Source organism: Oxyura jamaicensis, chromosome 4 (assembly GCF_011077185.1).
Source record: "Oxyura jamaicensis isolate SHBP4307 breed ruddy duck chromosome 4, BPBGC_Ojam_1.0, whole genome shotgun sequence".
Taxonomy (NCBI): domain Eukaryota; kingdom Metazoa; phylum Chordata; class Aves; order Anseriformes; family Anatidae; genus Oxyura; species Oxyura jamaicensis.
Genome location: NC_048896.1, coordinates 40,629,316 through 40,640,609, shown reverse-complemented (window position 1 = coordinate 40,640,609; position 11,294 = coordinate 40,629,316). Strand labels below are relative to the sequence as shown.

Below are 11,294 nucleotides of genomic sequence, written 5' to 3'. Positions count from 1 at the left end.
CATTTACTGTAATACATGCTGACCCAATGTATTGCCTGGTTTAAATAAATAAATAAATTTATTCCTCTGCTGCAGGTGGGGGAATTAATCCTGCATAATAATTGTAATCCTGCATAATATGTAATAATCCTACATAATAATTCAGACACACATATAAACTCTTGAAGGAATGCCAATAGATCATGACTCTTCTGAAAAAGAAAAGTAAATGTTAAATGTTAAATTTGGTAATAATTACTGTGAAATGTTGATTGTGGTTTTATCAGTTATGCTCAAGCTGGCCGCCCTAATATTATGCTTTGGCAAGACAGTTGAAAATATGTTAACCCTTTGAACTTAAAAGAAGCACTTCAGCGCAGCAGGGAGCTCTATGTAACGCTCGCATGGGAGTGGAGGTGTTTTTAGTGACTCAGGCTTTTTTTCTGAATGGAACTTCATGTCTGGAAAACAATGGACATGCTTGCTGCCAGGGTTCAGTCGTGGGTCATGAAAATGAAGTGGCTGAGAGTCAGGACGTGGTTATGTGGCTTCTCGGTTGTACTGGTGTCTGCTGACTCGCACGCTGCGTATGTGTATATAAGTGCAGATGTGTTCTGGTGGATGAGGCATCATTAAGGTATTTGTTTTGCACAACAGGTGGAGACGTGGTGGCACTTGGCAATACCTGTTGCTCATCACTTAGTTTTTCATGATGTAATAGCTATTTATACAATTCTGAAATAGTTATGAGAAGGCACCTAGTGCCAAATGGCTACCTTGGTTCTTTGCTGTGTTTCTCTGCCCTTTTGTGTTTCAGCAACCTCTGGGACACCTGGGGTCTTCAGCTGAGCAGGCTGCTAGCTGGAAAGCGAGGTGCCGCCTGCCTGGCAGGACACGGCCTGGAGCAGCCTGAGCTCACCTTCCTGTCTTGTGCCCCGGCTGTGAAGGAGGGTGCGTGGGATGGTTGATCGGGAGAGCAACCATACTGCACCCGGTGTGCCGCCCACCGTGTCATCAGAGGAGGTGTGCTCCACATGTGGGGTCAGGAGGGTGTGCACAGGCCTCTTGGCTGAGTGCCCTAACTATCTGGTAAGACAGGTCAGCTTGGATCTTGATTGTCTGGAGAACACACATCCTTCAAAAACAAAGAGGATAGGTTTTGTTTTCTGCACTTGATGTGCCATTAGATTTCCCAGAGGTGTTCATCCTTTGCAGAGGAGGTTTCATCACGTGGGGAGTAACCAAGTTCGGCTATGCTGTTGAGACTGGAAAGAAATGGTTCTAATTTCTCAGAGTTTGCAGGTTCCTGTCCAAGCGTAGCACAGTTGGAGGACCCATTTGGACTCTACTCTCCATGTTGTGGGATACTTCTGAGCCTGCTGCATCATTCTGGGGGGAAGCAAGGAGCCTGATGTAGCTTGAACTCTGCTAGGCACTTGCAGAGTGTCACTGTTGGTGATTAGGAGGCTGAAAAACGAGCTCTTCAGTTACTTGGCTTAGTTACCTTTCTTCTGCTGATGTCAGCCTTCTGGCATATTCAAGGTTGAAAAGTTTCTGAGCTGCCTTGCTCTTCTTCTTTTATTGTTGTTGTACAATACATGGGGTGTACCATTGGCTTTGAACTCATTTTTGGTAATTCTGCTGATGACAACAGAGAGAATTCGAACCTGGCCAGTGTTCAAAATTAGTTGATGTAATTAAAGGAGGAGTGGTTTACTTTTGGCACTGAGGAAGGCATTTAGCTCTTGTCAACAATGTTTACACAGCCTCTCCTGCCCCATTCTAATAAGTTTTGGGACTGCAGGTCAGAGCAGTCTCATTTTGTGGTGAACTGTTTCTCAAGCCATTGTGGCCCTGATGAACTTATACTATGGAAGCAGAGTGAGTGTAGGGGAATCAAGATTTAAAGAGAGAAAATATTCCACATGTACAAGGGAAATATTCATAAACTGGGCAGCTTGGTTCTCACACAGTTGGAAGACTGGTTCCCTAGTGCTCTCACAAGATTTCTTCTTATTTCTGTTAGACCAAGTAAGCAATGCATATGGAAGGGGGGTAGAAGCTGTCTCCATGCTTTCACTTCCTAACAGTGTGTTTTTTAATTTTTTTATTTTATTTTTTTTAAATAAACTTAAGTTGGAGGAATTGCTGATACTGCCCTTTGATTTCTGCTCAAGTAAGCTTGTGGTTTTTGAGTACTAGTAGTATAACTGTTTGTTTGAGATTTGCCAATATAGTAAGTGTTAATTAAAGCTGGCCTAATTGTAGTCTGGTCTGGTTTGGAGCCAATATAGGAGATTTGTTTTATCTGTATTTCAAAATCTATGGTTTTGAGCCTAATAGGTGATCTGTGATATACTAAAGTTCTTGACAGTGAAATGCAGTTGAAGGTGTAATAGAAACTACAGTGAAGTATCTGTGCTGAGATTTATTGCTGACCCAGTCCCAGTAACTGTTCCAGTGACAAAAGGGCCAAATGTTTATACTGCTAGTTTAAATACTTACATGCTTCTGTGGAGGTAAAAATAAAAATTCTCACCTTATTTCTTGCATGGCAGAGTTTTGCAGTCCAATTTCTAGGTTCACACTTGATGTGCATGCACTGTTTAGTGCAGGCTGTCGACTTGATGTTTCTCTTACAAACAGTTGCAAGATGGTGACATATAAGTGAGTGGTGGCATGACAGGTGGAAGGAAAAGAGGGAGACCTTCCCTCTTTTAACAAGGCCAGGATACTGTTGGGTGGTTCTGTGGATGTGCAATACTCCCCTGGCCTGGTGTGAGCCTGGCCTTTGGCACTGGCGAAGAAGCGTCCGAGAGAACTGTGTGGACCGGGGGCATTGATGCAGTGATGCACATGAGGCCAGGTTCTGCAGTATCTGCTGGCCTTAGTTTATCAGGAGAGCGCATAGAAGCAGCAGACATGACAGCTGGGTTGAAAGGATGGTATCCGCTTCTCATCTTCATGCCCTGCTTTTTGGGAGACGTGAGCATTGCAGAGCCCGGTTGTTTGGAAAGCCACAGGGTACTTGCTTTGAGCTAAACTGTGTCAGAGAAACGTGGGTAGTATTTAATGCAGTTCATAGTCCATAACAGAAAAAGGTTATGTCAAACAGCAGCTGTTTTGCTGGAGCTGAAATGGTAACTTTAAGTGGCTGACCTGTGGCTGTGAACAGGAGGTGCAGATGATCTGAAGCCGTGAGGATGCTGTTGAGCATGCTTGCTGGGAGAGCGCATGCAGTGCCTGAAATGCTTCCCACTGGAAATTAAACTCATAAGCTTGGCTTCCTGTTCAGTGGGTGGATGCCACTATCTTTTTCTAGTCTGTTCTTCCACTTTCCTAGATTAAAGTACCAGTGCCCTTTTGAAAGCTAGGCTTTACTCAGCAAGCAAGGGCTTCAAGTCTTACCTGGAAGTAAACACAGTTCAAAAACTCCCCAACAGTCCCAAGTGGTGCTCCCTTCCCATCAAGGGTTTTATGGGCATGGAGGATTAAGTTAGAAGAGAACTGACTGGTTTGGCTGTTGATGCTGAACTCTTGGGCCTGCTAGCAAGTTAATTTAGTTTTGGATGCATACAAGTGTTGTAACAAAACATGTAATTATTAAGCATTACAAGGTTTCTCCGAGCAAGGAGTCACATTAATGCCACCTCTCTTGCAAAGCCTTTCTAAGGTACAATGATAGTGTGCTTGCTTCTTCTGACTTGTGTTTTTTTCCCCTATGATCTTCCCCTATGATTTTTTTCCCCTATGATCTTCCCCTATGATCTTCCCCTATGATCTTCTTATTTTTACTATACAAAATAAAATTCACAACATAGATTTTTAAAAACAATATTATTATTATTAAGTTTTCCTCATTGATTTAGGTTATATCTGCATTGTATATTATACCATAATGTAGAAACACTTGTGCTACTGATGCCAAACATGGCAGATTAGGAATCACAGGTGAAATAAGTCTGCTATCACATAGCTAGTTAACCAAGGCACAGTATATCACCAAGGTACCTAGCTATTTGCCAGGTGCAACAGCAAATAAAGCTATATTTGCTGCCTCTATCAACTGGCTTGGGCTATCTGGAGCATGTCAATGTGATTGCTTGCTGGAGCCTCACAGGAAGGAATTGAGAATCTGCGCATTGCTGGTTTGTGTGCATCCACTTGTAAAACCCAAGATGACCCAATAAGCATTTTATAACTCTGCAAAATGAGGCAGAAAAAGGCAGGAAAGGCAAGGGAAATTCAGTCAAGTTAAGTAGTGTCACATTTGCTTAGTTTAGTTCCTGTTCCCTTCCTATAATGATGAGAAATCACCTAGTTGCTCAGAAGGGTGCTTTTGCTGATCAGTGGCTGTTGCATTGCTTACTGGCCTTGCAATTGACAGGAACTCTTTCAGCAGTTTGTGTGCTTTGAATGTCTTAGATGAAACTGGGATGATAATGCTTGTGTCAGTTTCTTGTTTGGTACAGTTCCTTTTCCAGGAGTTACATAAACATTTCTTAGCTTTGTGAAACTGCAATTGTTCTAGGAGGAACTAATCTTTGATTTCAAAATGGCAGAGCTCTGATTTCTTTGGCATATTTGTATTCTAACTTATTTTCATCTTACTTTCTCTAGTGAACAAAGAGCTTTGGAGTTGAAATTAAACCTCAAAAAGGAATGGGCGCTGTTCTCCTGAACCTGTTTGCCCTGATCCCGGAAATGCTGTAGAGGTTAGTGATGGCAATACTTAAGCGCTTCCATGAAAATTGGCTTTAGATTTGTAATTGTCACACTCTTCAACGTGTTCTGTATGAACCAATTTATTTGCCTGTCATAGAAACATAATATAGACATAATTTGAATGCTGACAGTTTAAAGTTGCTCTACTCAATCAAAATTAAGGTTTTTGTTGATTTGTTTAGAAGATGTAGAAATACATAGCAGGGTGGTCATAGCTTGAGTTCAGCATGATAGGTGTGCCAAGTCAAGCTGAGTTATAGCTGGAGGTTTTAGTTGATAGGTTAAAAAAGAGAGTGAGCATAACAAGCAATCTTTTTTTTTTTTTTCCTTTTTTTTTTTTTTTCACTTTTTAAGTCTCTCATTTTTCTTTTAAGGGAAGAATATTCCTGCTCTTCAGCAGAACAGCAGACTGGGAGAGGTCCGTTCTGAATTCGTATGAAGATTTTGTTATATCTACCTTTGTCTTGAGTGACTTATTTTTTGCTTTTATATCTTAGTTTCTTTTGATCATGTATGAACTAGGTAAGCTGCTTGCTCTGAGCCTGGTCTTCTAGCTATTTAGTCCTGCTACAAATATTATGGCCTACAAGAGGCTTCCTTTTGAAAGGAGGTTTGGTCTGGTTTTGTTTCACATTTTTTGTAATGGTAAAGAGGATTAAGTGTGTTTATCACCTGATGGATTTCTTCTTAGCTAACAAAGTCAAAAAAAAGCTCTTATAACTATCAAATTCAGTAATGCTTTATTTTGCTTATGCAAATTGAATGTAGCAAATCAAATTGGGTGAATATGGGGAGGGGGAAAAAGTAATGAAAAGAGGTAGGCAGGTTTCTGTCTTTCTAGGCAAAGAAGTGCATTTCCTCAAGAGCAGTTGAGTTAAAAATCAATTAAAACAGTCTGGTTACTTCAAAGGCTTTCCAATCTTTATTAGCTTACTTAAAATGGTCAGATGTTAATCTGTGCTTTGGCTACTGTATGGTTACATCCAAGCTTTGCTAGTACGCTCTTTAGCATAAAGAACCTGTTGGTTTTTTAAAGAAAATTAAAAAAGAAAAAAGAAAAAAAAAAACACCCCAGGAAAAAAAAAAGCTTCTTCAGTATATCACACATGTAGAAATTGGAAGGGTGACCCAGATGGAAGGAAAATACCCATTAGTTCAGGGAAAAGCCAGTTGGAGTAGCTCTTTGATGTCTGTAGAGCTTAACCGTTGTTCTTGTAGCCCCATTTCTTCTGGGGACTGTACTCACTCATATGTTCCCAACATCTTTATCCGATTTGATACAAAACTAGGAATTGTAACATGTTCAAGAAAGGTGTCATTTAAATAAGAGGAGAAACAAAAACAAAACACAAAAACACAGAAGCAAATAGAGAAAAGCTCCCAAAGTACATCCTTGCATATGAAATCTTGTGTGTTCTGCTTCTTCATGCTTCAGGGTTTTATTCACTACCAAAAACAACTCCTTGTTTTCCTTCCTTAGAAAAATACTTTGCTCCTTGCAACCTCTTGTGTCTAGATTAATATTTACATGTTCTGCTTTGTGATGAATTAAAAAAAAAAAAAAAAAAAAAGGTTCATCTCATCCTCCCTCTTTAGTATTCCTCTTGATTTGGTAAAAGCAAGTAGTTTCAAATGTATGCGAACTGTTTTGGGGGTCTGTGAAGACTCCTGGTAGCATCGCGATCTGCTGTTTGGATGTGTGTGTAGAAAACTGTACATTGGCACTGAATGCATCCTGTTCATACGGTTGTGAGGACATGCAAGAACTGGTGGAGCTTACAGCTTCGATTGAATACGGCTGTGATTATGTGCCTTTTGGACCTGAGCCTACTATGCTGGACTCAGCCTGGCTCTCCGTGGGGCCATGTTGCATTTCTTTCCAGCTGTGGCACGACTTGCCTGCAGCTACACAGATAGTAGTAAGAGTTGTGACGTAGTTTATTATCATGTAGATAATGAGATAAGGGAAAATAGCCAACCACCACAGATTTGTCAGGGAGACAATTATAGGAAGCTGAATTAGTTTGCTTCCTTTACAGATGAACTGGATCACTGAGTAAGGGAGTGAAGGGATAAAACTTGAAGTTCAAAAGGTTTTGAAGGATATTCTTTTGAATTTAATACAAGTAGACACGTAGCAACGTAGTTTGATTTTGATTTGTTTCTGTAAATGGGATCTTTCTTAAACACCATACTGCAGGAAAACCATTAATTATGAAAGGTTTAACATAGCAGTTAACCAGGATTCAATATGAGCTAGGAAGGCTTCCATACTAGCTTGTCTTGCCGGGATTTGTCAATAATGGCACCTGTGATTTAGGTGATGGAGTAGAGTCTGCTTATAAAACGTGCAGATGATGTCAATCTGGGAGTAGACAGTATGGGCACTGCAGAGGGTTTGTATTACAATGTTTGATTGATAATTGAGTTTGGCTAAGTCTTTGCATGTGTTTGGTTGACATGAGTTGTAGCACAGTAAGTCAGGCACTGTCTGAAACCTAGGTATATTTAGCTGAGTGAGTTAGATGGCCTCTTTTTCCCATGTCCTTTTTCATTTATGGTACTTTGCTGTCCTTTAGTAATTACAGAAAGCATTGAAACCTACTATTGAATGTAGGTGGTCGTTAACTTAAAAATGATGCATTTTAATTTGAGAATTCTGGAAATCACAGAGATGCACACATGGAAGTCAAGGAATTTTCTTCTTGTGTCAGAACAGAAGGCAGGTACCATGCAGTGGGCAGCCTCTCCTGCCTACTTGCCAGGGCTACCTCCCTCCATTTGTGCTGTGCAATACAGCTAAAGCAGTTTGCTTCAACTCCTGAAGCCACAAGCAGGCTGCTGCTGCAGCCTTGCTTATCCTTTTGCATTTCTCTGCATGCGCAGTCCAGAACCCGGACTGCTGCCCAGCTGCTGCTGGAGTGTCAGGAAGGATGGAGCTAGGGGAGAGAAGCACTGCATAGGGTGGTCATGGTATGTGTGTTTCTTTGTCTTGCTGAGGATATATGTGTGAGGGAAAAAATTATTTAAGCATCCTTTTTGCTAGGTTGCTGTAGAAGTTGTCAGGGCTTTCCTCAGCATCTTAAGTCTTTCTGCCCATAGGATGTTGACCTAACATTTGTTGATTGGCAGTAGTTCAGTTAGTCTGTCACAGAACAAAAATGTAACACCATGGAGGGATGACTGTATTGTTACAGAGCTTTCATAGAATAAGATAGAAAACACGGAGGTTGCTATTTGGGATGGGGCCGGAGAAGTCTGGCGTGCTGCGTTGTCCTAACCTCCCAGTGATGGAAAGGGACGTTTCTGTGCTGTGCTTCTGCATACGCAGCACATGTTGCAGTTGTCAGTTTTTGCTGAAAGATGGATTTACTGTCTGTCTTTGAAGTAAACAGCGATATTTCACATTGCATCAATAATTTTTGCTACTGATGGATTAATGCCTGAAAGACCATTTGACGCATTCCTGTCTGTTGGTGCTGCCATAATCTTTTATGGATGTGAGGTGCAGCGAGGGGATAATTATCTCTATTGAGGTTAATCCCATGGAGATGATTCTCTCTGATTCTGTAATCCCTGCTGCTGGTCTGTTTGTCATTTTGGAATATGTCTCTCTCTCTCTGGTATCCTTGCAAAAGTTTTCCTAGCAAAACTGCAAATTAAGTTAGATAGACTGTAGACACCTTGTACACCAGAGGGACAATTGGAAGAGTGAGGAAGCTGTGCATCTTGTGTCCCCAGTAGAAGGTATGGGAGGAAGTACTGTTGATAAGCCGTAGTCTGTGCAGGGTGAGCTTTAGGTGGTCCCTGGGTAAGTCTTTATGTCCAGTTAGTTAAAACAATCTGGAAGCACAGTGAACCTAGCTTGAGAGTTTCTGTGGTTTCATTATAACACAAAAATCTACCTGGGAGAAATCTCTAAGGCAATTTGCTCTAGGTGCAGCAATAACTGTTCCAAGCGCTAGGAGGCCAAGCTCTGATGTGTGGCAATTTTTCCATATGAAATAACAACAAAACATGATATAACATCTCACTATATTGCAGTTTTAGACTGAGAGTTTGTTAGAAATCATGTTCGTTCTTTGGCGTTGCTAAGAGGTCACCTGAAGGAGAAGGAAAAAGAAGGCAAAAAAAGCCATCAACTCTACTACTTGTGTGACAGGTGGGGACAGCAAGGGACTGCAGCTCTCTGCTTTGTGCCATAGCCCTCTTCCTCTGATCCATAATAATCCAAGTATCTCCTGTGGCACAGATGGATATCCAGTGACTGGAAGAGTGTTTTCAAGAAGCTGTGGCTTCAGTCCTAATTTACTTTTTGCACTTGAGGTAATAATGGAGGAATGAGCAGGTAAAATGGGGAGACGCAATGTGAGTAAACATTGATATGTGCATTTCTCTAGGAAACAATAACACCGGAATTAATTTTTTTTCTTTTTTATTAAAAAGCGCAAAAATTGTTTGTGTTAGTCTGAACCAGCTGTTGCATAGTTTTTGATGCTGTGCATACAAGTAATATTGCGAGCTGGAATAGTAAATGCATAAATAGATATCGAAAATAGAAATCAAAACAAGAAATTACATGCCATCTTACTTGTTTTATTTTTTCCAAAATAAATCAGTTTATTTTAACTGACATTTCAGTAACTTTCCTTTACTTGGGGATGAGGAAAAGGGGAGGCAACGCCGCCTTACAGATGGGCTTGCAGGCTGTGGCGCACAGTTCTCACTTGCGGCGCCAGTTTCCCGGCCAGGTGTGCTGTCCTTCTGCCCTCGCGCAGTTCCTCCTGCTGCTGCCTCTGCTCCCGAAGGCGGCCGCGACAGGATGGAAGCCGGCGGAGGAAGAAAGCCCGTCCCTGCAGCGCGGATCATGTGGCAGCTGAGCCCTGCGCCTGCAGGCGGGTGTCACCCAGCCGGGAGCCGGCGCGGCCGGCGCCAGCGGGGGGAGCGCGCTGGCAGCACAGGGGACTCGCGGGGGGCCCTCAGCAGAGCATCCAGTCCCCTGCACCTTATGCGTTTGGAGGAGAGGATCTCAAAGCTGAGATGCTTGCGCTCAGTGTGAAGAAGCCCAGGTAGGGGAAGACTGAACAACTACAAGCTACTGGCATTTCTTGGCATTAACACCCCTCTAAACACACACCATCCCCAGCTAACGTGTAATTACATGAAGTGCTGCTGGTAAGCTTTATCTCTTGTTGCCAGTGTATTCTGGAGTTGTCTGTACTCTTATAAAGAGAAACTGAAGTGAACTACAAGCTGAGATCCAGTCCAAGTACAGTGATGCATATTTAACTAGCTGTGCATAATTTTTAGCCGTTTAGGCTGTTGACTGTCCAGAAGTAAGTGAAAAACAGATAAATTAGACCTAGTGTTCTATCTCAGAAAGAAAATACTATCTTTTAGTTGGTCACATGAAGAGTTTTCAAAATGCAGCTAATAGAAGCTGCTGTTCTCAAGTGCAGTAGTCCTGCTGTGAGGCGTTGGTAATCAGCTTCTGTTGGACGCTTCTTAGAAATTAAACAATGTTGGAGAAAACCATCATATTACAATAGTAACTTGTCTCTGCTTGCTGTAGGCTTGCTTTTTTCTTTGTTTAAGACAGTCTCGCTCTTTTGGGATTCTTAGCTGTCCTGTTTTATATTGTGGTATATTTCTTAAACTTTTCTCAAGAAAGCATTTATTTACTGTGAAATGCAACTCCAATTTTGGCACTATTGCTAAGCAGGAGAAGAACATGGGGAATGGAGAGGGTAAGAAAAATAGTGTTGAAAGTAGTTATGGTAAATAGTATGTATACCAACCCCTTAGTACTGGCATAAAGAAGTTAGATAAGCAGGGATTTTTTGAGAATGTGTTGCTACTTTCTCCCTGTATGAAAGAGACAAACCTTATTGCCTAAGAATATCTATGCCCCCTCCCGCCATTTAGGCAGTCTGCAAGTGAATACCAGAAACTAATTTCAGCAGTGCTAAGTACTCAAATGAAAAACTAGGGAAAACCTGAAGAATGCGTTTACTTGAGCAATTAGTATTGCTTTATGGATCTGCAGTTTTAATCTGCTTTGCAGATTATTTGATTATTTGTAGCTGTTTAATTACTTAGGTGGCACCTGGGTATGTGGGGGACTGGAGTCTTGTGGCTCCAATGTGGTACCCTAGCTCAGAAGAGCCGTGTCCTTCAATGTGCACATATTTTAAGTATCTTCATCATCATATATAAATTTCTGTATCATACAGTGATCATCTTTTTAAAGGAAGGACAATGTGGTCTTCAGATTACATTTCTTTTTAAGGAACATGATATCATGGAACGATAAGACTTTGGATCACTTCGTGCTTTATTAGAGTCTAGACCTCTGGAGGTCGTCATGAACAGAAGATGGCATGGCATCTCACGTGCCTTTCTATGTGAAAAGCCATGTGCAATTGTATTTTTCTTTCGGTTTGGTTTTGTTTAGGGGTAGGTTATTTTGGTTTGTTTTACTTTTCTGGATTGGCATTTCCATTGTAATTTGCGAAGACAGAGAGATGGGTAATGCTAATATCATCTTAATGTTTATTCAGTGGAGAAAAGCTGTAAGCAGAAAAAGTTGT

The 11,294-nt window shown here is 41.4% G+C and overlaps 1 protein-coding gene across 6 annotated transcripts in view; it reads left to right on the top strand.

Annotated features, from left to right (window-relative positions):
• The first annotated feature begins 4,593 nt into the window (after nt 1-4,593).
• WDFY3 (WD repeat and FYVE domain containing 3) overlaps nt 4,594-11,294 on the top strand; it is a 134,803-nt gene continuing 128,102 nt past the window's right edge. For all 6 annotated transcript variants that reach the window (XM_035326042.1, XM_035326039.1, XM_035326041.1 and 3 more), the window contains exon 1: nt 4,594-4,694. The gene's annotated coding sequence lies outside the window, so the exon portion shown is untranslated. The remainder of the gene's footprint in view (nt 4,695-11,294) is intronic.